This window comes from Balaenoptera acutorostrata, chromosome 2 (assembly GCF_949987535.1).
Source record: "Balaenoptera acutorostrata chromosome 2, mBalAcu1.1, whole genome shotgun sequence".
In the NCBI taxonomy this organism is placed as follows: Eukaryota; Metazoa; Chordata; class Mammalia; order Artiodactyla; family Balaenopteridae; genus Balaenoptera; species Balaenoptera acutorostrata.
In genome coordinates, this window is record NC_080065.1 from 111,477,361 (window position 1) to 111,489,402 (window position 12,042).

General features: G+C 41.6%; 1 pseudogene; it reads right to left on the reverse strand.

Annotated features, from left to right (window-relative positions):
• Nucleotides 1-1,550: 1,550 nt before the first annotated feature.
• Nucleotides 1,551-2,863, reverse strand: LOC103017680 (elongation factor 1-alpha 1-like; annotated as a pseudogene).
• Nucleotides 2,864-12,042: the final 9,179 nt, after the last annotated feature.

Sequence of the window (12,042 nt, forward strand, 5' to 3'; positions counted from 1 at the left end):
TATGGGTTGAATTTGCTCACCTCTGTAGCTCTGGGGGAAGATCACAAGAGGAATAATAGCTCTAAAGTTCCTTTTAAACAATGTGTATTATTAGAAGGAAGCTTCTCTAAATTTTATTGGCTTTCTCTTCTCCCCACAAGCAAACGAGTATTTTCATTTTTAATATATTGTATGGAGCTACCAGCAGTTTTTTTTTTTTTTTAATCTGACATTGATTTATTTTTCTTCATCCCTTAGGTTAAAACAATGAAAAGAAAGAAACTAGTCTGTAGGACCAAACACTTTATATGAAACTTTGACTTCAGGGAGGCTCAAGTAGCATTCTTTCATTTGTTTCATGGTGCTGGTTGGTTTAACCTTTTTTGCCTCGTCCAAACACACTGATGTCCCTGCCAGCTGGGAGTCTGCTGGCCCAGCTGCACCATGTCATGTCAAAAACCCACGGGCCTTCCTTTCTACCTGGTATCCACAGTTCCCAGAGGATTTAGTCAAGATAATACTGCCTCCCATTTTGAGCTGACCTCTGTGTGAGAGTTACTTAGTTTCATCGAATTTTAAGAGTGACTCCAGGATAATATCTTGGGAGGTTATAAAGCTTTACTAAATAGAAAGTCTAGTGTGCCCTGACCCTAAGCCATCTTTCCTCCATCTAAACTCTCAATCTCTAGTGATTCTTAGTCTTCCTAGAACCACCATGAAGTTGTCCACATTTCATGTCTTCTTTCTCTTTCACATTTCATTTCAGTTGCTGAGCTAAAGTCCTGAAATGGCATTTTCACAAATTCTCCTTTCAGAACTAGAAATAACTATATCTCCTTTAGTCCAGTATATTACAGTACAGTATTGGGTTTTTAAAAATAAATTAAAACAGAAAAAACTTCACTTTAGGCATTCAATCAGTGATTTTCTTTATTTTCAATTTTTGTGTAGGGTGGGGAGCATGGAAGAGAGGGGGAAAAAAACCCCAAAGTGAACATTGCAGGAACAGTGTATATTTCATGTATTATAATAGATAGCATACTCCCTGATAAATTCCTCAAAATTGTGACCATGTTAGATTTCCAGTGGAGGTGGGAAATCTATAAAGCGGCAGAGCTTTGGAAATCAAACTTCTTTTTACTTGTACTCCACGTGCGCGTGACTTTGAAATGGTGTTTTTATTAACAACGTAGATCTGTCGGGAGGCATCCCTGCCGCCTCTGCACCAGCTCATTCCTCTCTTCCCTCTTTCCATTCTCTTCATCTTAGTCTTCACTCCCCACTTTCTTGTTTCTCACTAAGCTTTCTTTTAATGGTTTTCAAAATTCTGTGACAGATTTTTGGTCAAGCTGTTTCCATGAAAAAGTACTGATTTTTTAAAGGGAATACCTCACACACACACGAAAACAAATGGTTCACAAAACGTTCTCCTTTCCTCCTGAAGCTTTTACGATGCATTATTATCACTAACTAGTCTTTTACTATTAAACTTAAATGGCCAATTGAGACCACCCATTCTGAGACCGTTCTACCACGATTACGAGCAGGCTGGCAGGTACTAGGGATAATATTCATTTAGTCTTCGGAGTCTTCCCGGCAGACTTGGTGACTGTACCAGCTCCAGCCACCTTCTTGTCCACTGCTCTGATGACACCTGTGGCAACTGATTGTCTCTTATCTCACAGACAGCAAAAGGGCCCAGAGGCGGATGGGCAGAGAAGCTACCAACACAGGTGGGCTTGTCAAGAACCACATCAACTCAGCTGCATCACCAGACGGCAAGAATTTGGGCCCAGAACAACAAGCAATCTTCTCCCTCAGCTCAGCAAACTTGCAAGCAATGTGAGCTGTGTGGCAATTCAGCGCAGGTGTGTGGCCAGCCCTGATCTGGCCTGGATGGTTCAGGATCATCACCCGAGCCATGAAGCCAGCTGCTTCCACTGGTGGGTCATTTTTGCTGTCCCACCAGCCACACTGCCCAGGATGAACATCTTTGACAGACACGTTCTTGACACTGAAGCTCACACCGTCCCCAGGAAGAGCTTCACTCAAAGCTTCACGGGGCGTTTCAACAGAGTTTTTACTTCAGTTGCCTGGAGCAAAGATGACCACCATGCTAGGGGTGAGAACACCAGTCTCCGCTCGGCCACCAGGGACAGTGCCAATACTACCAATTTTGTGGATGTCCTGGAGGGGCAGTGGCAAGGGCTTGCCAGTTGGACGAGTTGGTGGCAGGATGCGATCCCAAGCCTCAAGCAGCATGGTTCCACTGGCATTGCCATGTTCACAGGTGACTTTCCATCCCTGGAACCAAGGCATGTTAGCACTTGGCTCCAGCGTGTCGTCACCATTCCAACCTGAAACTGGCACAAATGCTACTGTGTCGGGATTGAGTCAATTTTCTTAATGTAGGTGCTGACTTCCTTTATGATTTCCTTGTATCACTTCTGGCCACAGAGTAGCTCAGTGGGATCCATTTTGTTAACACCAACAATTCGTTGTTTCACACCCAGTGTGGAAGCCAGAAGGGCATGCTGACGGTCTGCCCGTTCTTGAAGATCCCTGCTTCAAATTCACCAGCACCAGGAACAACAATCAGGACAGCCCAGTCAGCAGGAGATGTGCCTGAAATCATGTTTTTGATAAAGTCTCTGTGTCTTGGGGCATCAGTGATGACACCAAGCTCACCTTCAGCTTACAGTTTATCCAAGACCCAGACCACCTTGAAGGAGCCCTTTCACATCTCAGCAGACTCCTCAAATTTTTTGATGGTTCTTTTGTCAATCCCACCATATTTCTAGGTCAGATGGCCAGCAGTGGTAGACTTGCCCGAATCTATGTGTCCAGTGATGACCATGTTGATAGGAGTCTATTCCTTTCCCATCTTGGCTTAGATTTAGCAGTGGTTTTCGTGACACCTGTGTTCTGGCAGCAAACCCAATGCTTCTTCCCTCTTTTTATTTCTTTAATTCCCATTTTTCTCCTTTTGACTTTGCCTTGCCTTCAGTGTGCACATTGGTCCTTAGCCCTCAGTGAACTAACCCTTAACAGTTTCATGACCCTTAAACCACATCAAGAAAGTCACAAAAGGCTCCTCAAAGGATCAGGAAGAAATACTGCACCTATAAATACACACAGCTGACTTTCTAGGTCTCCTTCAATCATAACTTCAGCCTCAAAAAGCAGTTGAAAAGGCCCTCTAATTGTTTACAACATTTGTTAGAACCCTGGATGCAATTTGGCCTGGAGGTGTGATTCTGATTTGGAAGTTTCCCAGGTGATTTTTGTCCACACCCAAGTCCCCACTGAGATCCTTCCCCAGACAGCCATTGAAGAACCAGAAATCACAATGAAATGCCGTAGTCCATACGAAGCTATTTCCACTGTAGAGACAAACTGTGCTTCATGGGAAACTGTGCATTGTCTGCATACAGCACACCCTTCCCGTTATCAGATTCTAGCCTTCACTGTCCTTGAGCTATTCTACAACTTGTATGTTATAGGTAACTGACAGACATGCAAATGCTTCCCCGTCTGGTAGAGGTTCAATTGATTTCTCTCCACTCCCCCTGGAAAAAAACCCAGTTTTGTTCTATTTGCATTCTCATTTCAATATTCCCGATCTTGAAATGTCTCTCTTCAGATTCTCTTGAACCGGTTATAACATCTGTCGGTTCCGTCTTTGATTAATGAGTAGAATCAAATCTTTAACATGTACACATTTTTATATCTGTATGAGGGTCACGATTTTACCTTTCTATGAAAATTATCTTTTAACACCACTCTCCCCAGCCTTTTCTCATCATTCTTTTCCCACCTCTGATGGTTCGTTCAATGTATAAATCAGGTGATGGTGATTCAGCATTTGATGGGTATAAATAATTTTATAGGCACAACAGGCCATAATACTTTGGAGGTGGGGTGTCCCAGAAAACCTGGGATGTGCGGTTGCTGAACAATCTTTCTCGTAGAACAATATAGCTGGAAAGGGTCTTAGTTCCACCTAGTCTCCTTCACTATAGGAACTAGGCCAACCAAAGCCCAGAAACATGGAGATTTTTTTTCAAGATTGCACAGATTTCGAGTAGCAACAAAATTGAGTTTGAACCCAAATCTGGCTAATTCCAGACTCCAAAGCCTTTATTACTACAGTCAATCTTCTCTTCCTAAAGTGGGCCTGACAATATGAAGCTGAAGCTGACTGTAAGACTTAAAGCCAGCATCTACATAGAAAAGCCTAACACCAATGCCACAGCGGGCCCTCTGTGCGCTCCCTCAACGCCTGAAATGAAATGACAAGGCAAACGGCACCACTCCTGCGTCCAACTGGTCAACCCGTCTCCTTAATTCGTAGGCACACGTCACATGTCATTTATCCTCCCACGGTGCTGAAGCACGTAATAAATGCTCGATAAAATGTTGTTGAATAGACCTGATTGGAGTAGAACTAGCAGAGATGCAAAGGACCTGATTTCAAACAAGGCAGCTTTAACTAGAGAGCGCGAAGGACCCAGCCTGTTCTTTTCATCCCAAGTTGCACCCTAATCCTTCTGTGAACCATCCACTCTGAAAATAACCCAACCAGGTTTGTAGTGAATAATTTATAATCTAGAACAATTATTATAACTAACTACCCTGACCCACTTTTTGCTGGAAACTCATGGTACATTCCGATCGACATAGGAGGACTGTCAGAAACGCTTTGGAGTGAATGATAGCCTATTTTAGGAAATCAGTAGCTGCACTTACATTGGTTGTGCTTCCTTCCCAGGTCGGTTTTCAGTTCGGGCGGATGACGCAGGGCGGTATTAACAAAGGCGCCCTATAGCATGGATGCCTGAGAGCTCTTTAAACTGTGTGCTAACAATATTTTTATATACTCTGTCTTTCCCTCACCTTCCCGGCCCCCGCCCCCCCAAGCTGTTTCCTTCGCTGCCTGAGCTGTTTGGCCCTGTCTGAACTGCTGCTGCTGAAGCCTTTTCTGGCAGGTTGCCCAGGGAGCAGATCTCCTGTCGATTCCGCCTCTCTCCAGGAGTTGCCTGCCTTCGGTATAATGGGCAACATTGAAAGCCGCAAGGCGTTCGGTCGACAAGGTCAGAATGTCTTTCATTCCCGCAATAATCAACCAGTGTAGCTCTTCCTCAGACCTGGGGAGAGAGAAGATAGAGGTCAAAAGAGCAATTACATTTCACATTGACTCCAGAAAAGGCTTGGATCACAAGACTAAAAAGCAAAACGGATTCTCGCTTCATTCTGTTCCATTCTCTTTCTGGTCATCTTTGTTATTAACACTAGCCTGAAACCATAACAAGTTTTAGCTTGATGACGTGCAAAGCGCATTTTCCGCCTCCAGATGAGATCTTTCTTCTTAGACATTTACCACTGTCAGCATATTGCAAAAGAATGCAAATGAGCTGCAGGATCTATAACCAGAGACAGTAAGCAAAGGCCATTAATTATGTTTTTAAAAAATGTTAACCCTAGCAGACTGTATAACAAGCAATTGTGCTAATTTCAATCTGTAATCAGTCCCTACATTAGCATAACTTTATTTATTTAGCATTAAGGCAACAATTTAGAGAATATAATTTAGTTGGAAACGTCAGTAATTTTGCAGTGGCAGATTGCTGTTACAAAGCTACCTCTATTTGACCTTACAGCTGCCAGGACTAATTACTTTAATTGCATTAATTGCACTGACCATTCTGGTGTTTAGTGTAGTTGCTATTTCTCTTTAACCACTGAGCAAATCAACCAGGCTGAATTCTCAGGAAAATGGGCCAATGTTTTCTTCTGAATCTTTTTTGATTCTTTTCTGCCTTTTGAGACGCCAGATAAATCACAGATGATCAGTGCTCTCACTGAGATCAAGAATTTTGAGGAAAGCCCATGAAAGGGAAAAAACAAAATCTGTGTTTCTTAACTGAACTTTATTGCTCATTGCTGACTCGATTAAAATACAATCATTTTACTAACTACCAAGAAGCATTTAAAAGATGGTGTGGCAGGTTGACAGTAAGTTAAAAGTCCCTCATTTCACACTTTGGAATGAAAACATTTCAGGTTATTTTTTCAGATAACTGAGATTACTTTGCTCAACAACTTGGATTGCTAAAATATTCTATTATAAATATAATGATACATATCTATCTGCTTTGTAATAATAATAGCCAACAATAACCAGTGCCTGCTATTATTCCAGGCACTGTTTTAGACACTTGACATGTATTTATTCATTTAATCCTCTCAAAAATCCTATAAAATATGTATTATTATTGTTGTTGTTGTTATACGTAGGAAGTAATGTAATTCATGGAAGAGCCAGGATTCAAATCTAGATATTTGGCTCTGGAGCCTCTGAGCTTGACCTTGAAGCTAGATCACTTCAGAATTAGCTCAAATTCTTCCTACAATTCTGCTACGCAAAATTGATAAAACAGCTTTCCTCCTAAGTCCTGGCTTGCTGTCTCTGGTTCCTCATATTTATACGACAGAGCTTCAGTTTGGCAAAATTCCTCTTGGAAGTGAGGCGGCCGGCCAGATCTGATTAAAGTCTTAACACTCTCAATGTGTGCAGTACTTCTTCAGGCTAAGTTCTACTCATCTCCAAGCTTTCAGCCCCTATATAATGTCCTTGGGGATGCTTTCCTTGACCCCTCATCTTATTATGAGCTCTGGTGGGACGATGAACGTTTCTTTCTTAGCACTAACACCCTTCAATATTTAATAACCCCCAATTAACACAACACTGTAAATCAACCAAACTTCATTAAAAATAAAAAAATTAAAAAAATAATTGGGCTTCCCTGGTGGCACAGTGGTTGAGAATCTGCCTGCTAATGCAGGGGCCATGGGTTCGAGCCCTGGTCTGGGAAGATCCCACATGCCGTGGGCCCGTGAGCCACAATTACTGAGCCTGCGCATCTGGAGCCTGTGCTCCGCAACGAGAGGCCGCGATAGTGAGAGGCCCGCACACCGCGATGAAGAGTGGCCCCCACTTGCCGCAACTAGAGAAAGCCCTTGCACAGAAACGAAGACCCAACACAGCCATAAATAAATAAATAAATAAATAAATAAATAAATAAATAAATAAAATTTAAATAAATAAGTAAAGCAAATAATTTTAAAAAAAAATTAATAACCCAGATACCCTGCCTTTAATATGGCAAGGAGGAGTGGTACTGTCCATTTTCAATAGTTTTACTATTAACTATTCAATCCCACAAAAAAGCACAAAAAAATTCACAAAACTCCTGATTCCATTAGGTTTGAGATGTATATTCCAATTACCTGGTGTCCACAGGATAAGATACATGAATGGCTTCTATCACTTTTATTTTTTTTTCAATTCCTCCCCAGCTCCTCAGCAGGTGTGGAGCCCTCATTCTGGATTTTCTGATGAGTAATAAACCTTTGGACTTTATCCCTTCCTTCATGTCCCCTTTATATCCAGCTATTATAACCCGTGATTCTGGCAAACCTGGATTCTCCCTGTATTAAACATACCCCAACTTTCTGTGTCCATGATTGTTCCCCGCCCACATTCTCCGCTCCCCCATCCCATCTGCTTTTTGTTTTCACAGAAGATCTGTGAAATCCTCATACAGCATATCCATATCTTTTCTAGAGCATCTGCAATGGGTTATTCCATCAGTTCTATCTCCTTAGCCTTTACCTCCTTTCTCTGACCCTTTGCTCGGCCTCCCTTCAACCCTTCATCATCTCTTGTAGGGACTGTTGCAGCAGTGGCCCAGCTTCTGGCTGATCCCATCTCTGTCCTTTACACAGCTGCGTCCCCTGTGGACAATCATTCAGGAGCTCCCTGCCTGGCATTTAACACATTTTGTTTTCAGTCCTCAGGCACATCTGCCAGGCATCTTTATATTTTGAATCTGAAGGTTGTTCTTCTGGTAGAGAAGACAGAGCAAAACAGGAGCTGAGTAATTCTATTTTCTCTTTGTCTTGTTACCATTACATCATAATCTCTTAGAAATATGACTAACACTTCCTTGTCCTTCTTTGCTCCCTACACATTGGTAAAAGTCATTCTTTGTTATCCCTTTTTTCCCCTAGCAAAATTGAGCTTATTTTTTACCTTATTCTTTATGACACTACTCTTCTAGGTTTGTGCTATTGTGCTGCTTTTGTTCTTGGCTACAAGTTCTTTAATGTTTCAAACGTGCTTTTAAAAATCTGAGCTCAAAGGAGAGTTCTCTGAGCAGCCATATCGATTTCTGTAGTTTTTCTTCCATATTCGGCTTATTTTTATTACATAGTTAGAATTTCATTTTCTACTCCTTATGGACCTATCTACACCCTTTTAGAAAACCCTCTGGTCAAGAGACTAAACGTATATTTTCTTTGAACTTTTTGAAATTTGCTTTTCCATAGTCTTGAATGCATGTCAGATACTGCTGGACATTCCTGGCTTTTGCTCATTTGAATTCTGAGAAGCTCTCATTTTCTCCCAAGGTTCTCAGCACTTTGTTCTAAACCTGCCCTATCTTGAAGATCAGAATCAAGTTTAGAGGAACTGTGTCCTTCAGATCCAAGCTGACAATCTACATCTCTTGATCTGCTGAGTTGAAGACCTCTGTCCCCAGAGGCAGAGAAACGCCCAAACTCCACACTGCCTAATGATGATGGGTAATCCTACCAAGATTTGGCTCCTGTGCACAGGCTCTAGGAAAGAATGACAGAGGAATAGGAGTGGTGGCAGCCTCAGGAGAGGTACCCAGCCTCATTCGCAGGAGGGGAGGCCACCAGGTCAATCCCTTATCTAAAGTTATTGAATGCCATCTTCCTTTGCGCAGAGGTGTTCCTCTGAAGATACAGAGTGGAGATGGTAATGCAGAGGCGGTAAGGGAACTAACATGGGGGAAATGCAAAACGTAGTACAGAGTGTGGAGGTGGAGAAGTAACAGCTATTGAAACTCTTGTGTGCCAGGCACTGTGCTAGGTACTTACATACACCTATCATTTATTCCTCCCAATACCATTTTTAAATATGTGGAAATTGAAACACATTAAATACCATTTTTAAATATGCGGAAATTGAAACGCATTAAAAAAATTGACTGTCTTCTCTAAGTCACAGGACAGGGGATGCAGAAGCCAGGAATTAAACCTAGACCTAAGGATGAGAGGGTAATACAACAAAACAAAACCAGAAAATTAACAATGCATTGCTAATACATATATTACAAAAGTCATGACCTTATAAAGAAGATATATGTACAAATCAATGCCTATTATGATAAACCTCAAGAAAATATCTATAATATTTTGTTGCACATTACTAATAATTTTGATGTATATAAGTAGAATTTTTATCATATCCATTTTCTTGAAAAATATAACCTTTATTTCAATATTTTTCCTAGGCAGAGTTTTTTTGTTTCCTTGATTTTTGTTGTTTGTTTTAGTTTTAAAAGCTATTGGTGAAATTCCTTGTGAAAATAAAAACGAAATAACACCACAGTGATAGTCACATAATTTGTGATCCTTAAAGGAACTAGTCTTCTTGGTACATAACTGTCAGCTACACGTATAAATGTTCTTTGGAAAGTCTCTCCTAGATGTTAATGGAAATATTGATTTTCCCCTCTTTTTTTTTTTTTAATTAATTTATTTATATATTTTTATTTTTGGCTGTGTTGGGTCTTCGTTTCTGTGCAAGGGCTTTCTCCAGTTGCAGCAAGCGGGGGCCACTCTTCATCGCGGTGCACGGGCCTCTCACTGTTGCGGCCTCTTCCGTTGCGGAGCACAGGCTCCAGACGCGCAGGCTCAGTAGGTGTGGCTCACGGGCCTAGCCGCTCCGCGGCATGTGGGATCTTCCCGGACCGGGGCACGAACCCGTGTCCCCTGCATTGGCAGGCGGATTCCCAACCACTGCGCCACCAGGGAAGCCCCCCCTCTTTTGTATAACATCTATTTACCATGCTACCTGCTCATCTCCATTCTGAGCTATGGTCTCTTAAGTGTCTGTGTCAGAGGCAAGTGCCAAAACCAAGGTGACTAAGCTGGTGTCAAGCCAGTTGCAGAAACAGAGAGAAGACTTAACTAATGGCACAGATCTTCTAAGTCAATGGACCCTGTCTCCCCTAATTTCATTATCAATTCACCACAGGAATCTGACAGAGTCAGTATGTTAAGTGAAATTCAAAAGCTCAAAAACGAAAGGGGAAAAAAAAAAAATCCAATCTCAGAGTCAGGTAGAAACATCATATTTCAGAGAAAATCTTTAGTATTGATTTATAGCTGCAGACTCTTGTCCAATGGTTTCCTCTTTAAATTAAGAACACTAATGATTTCCCATCCTGAAATTAATAAGCCAAAAGCTGCACAAATTCAAAAAAGGCACTGATTGTCGTACTTCAACCAGGAAGTGCCAATAGGTGGATGCCCAGCCTGTTCCCTTCAGCGACTGTTGTTGATGACGCACTATAGCGCCTTGAGAGTCACTCGTGTCCTTGGGAGGCGTTCTTGTGTATGCCGAGAGGCCATAAATTTGAGATGGAACATCCTGTTTGTTGAGGCTTCTGTGCATGCAATCCAACTGCTCTCTGATAAACAGATTTGTTCGGGAGAGAAGTTCCTGCCTAAGTAGTTTGGAGACTTAATTGTGCTCGTGGAAAGGCGACACAGATCCCACGTGGAGACAAGCCAGGCAGTCTGGGGCATGTGCAAGGCACAGAATTAGTTCCAGAGGTGGGACAGCCACAGAGACTTGAAACAGAATTGAAACCAGAAAAAAGGAAACAGTTGTTTGTGGGGAACAGGAAATAGATAGTAAGAGGAAATCGACATAGAGTCATTTTCGTACTGAGTATTTTTATTTACCCTGTGCTGTTGTATGCCATCTTTGTAAGCCATGTTAAATTATTTTAAAAATAATGTGGGAGTATGATTGAACAAATGAAGTCTCTTTAGAACATTTTAAGTTAGTTGATTAAGAAAAAAAAAGATTCAGAAACCTTCCCAATGTTCCCTAAAGGAAAAGAAGGGCAGCTTATATTCCTACTTAATTATCTGTTTTTACAAAAGTAAGTTGATTGTATTAAAATATTGGAGTCCTCTGCAACTACCTTGGAATTTCTTTAGGGGGGGTAAGTCTACCATTTTGATTGGTCCATACATTAAAGAGATTTACATTTTTTAAATGCACGCTCCTGCAGCCTTCTGTTATATATCTGTTATGGCGGGACTACCTTGCTGGTGCAGTGGTTAAGAATCCTCCTGCCAATGCAGGCCACACAGGTTCAAGCCCTGGTCCAGGAAGATCCCACATGCCGCGGAGCAACTAAGCCTGTGCCCCACAACTACTGAGCCTGAGCTCTAGAGCCTGCGAGCCACAACGACTGAGCCCGCGTGCCGCAACTACTGAAGCCCGCGTGCCTAGAGCCCGTGCTCCACAGCAAGAGAAGCCACTGCAGTGAGAAGCCCGTGAACCGCAGCAAAGAGTAGCCCCATTCACTGCCACTAGAGAAAGCCCGTGCACAGCAATGAAGGCCCAACACAGCCAAATGTAAATAAATAAAATAAATAAATTTATTAAAAAAAATATATATCTGTTATAGCATTTTTCTTTGTAATGATTCACTCATATGTTGTCTTGCCCACCAGACTGAATTCCTGGCGGGATCACAATGTCTCCAGCACCTATAAGGGTACCTAGAACAGAGAAGACATGCAGTAGATACTATCTGGGGATTAATATTAAATAATACAATGTAACTAATTTGTAGGATAGTTACAAGAATTAAATGAGATAACATAAAAATCCAACACATGTCTGAATCACAGTAGGAACTCAACAGTTCTCTACCTCCTTCTTTGAACTAAAGGAAAAATATTCTTTAATTTTTAAAGCAGTGTAGAATACTAAATACCAAATTTCACTTAATAAGAAATATGTACTCTGTAGAACTTAGTTAGCTCATGAAAATAAACATATTTAGAAATTTAAGGCCCAGGCGGATGGATGGGAACAGAAAAACATTGGGAAACAAAATTTGGCTTCTTTCCTCACAATGCTTCATGGGGAAAATGGCCATAGGGAAA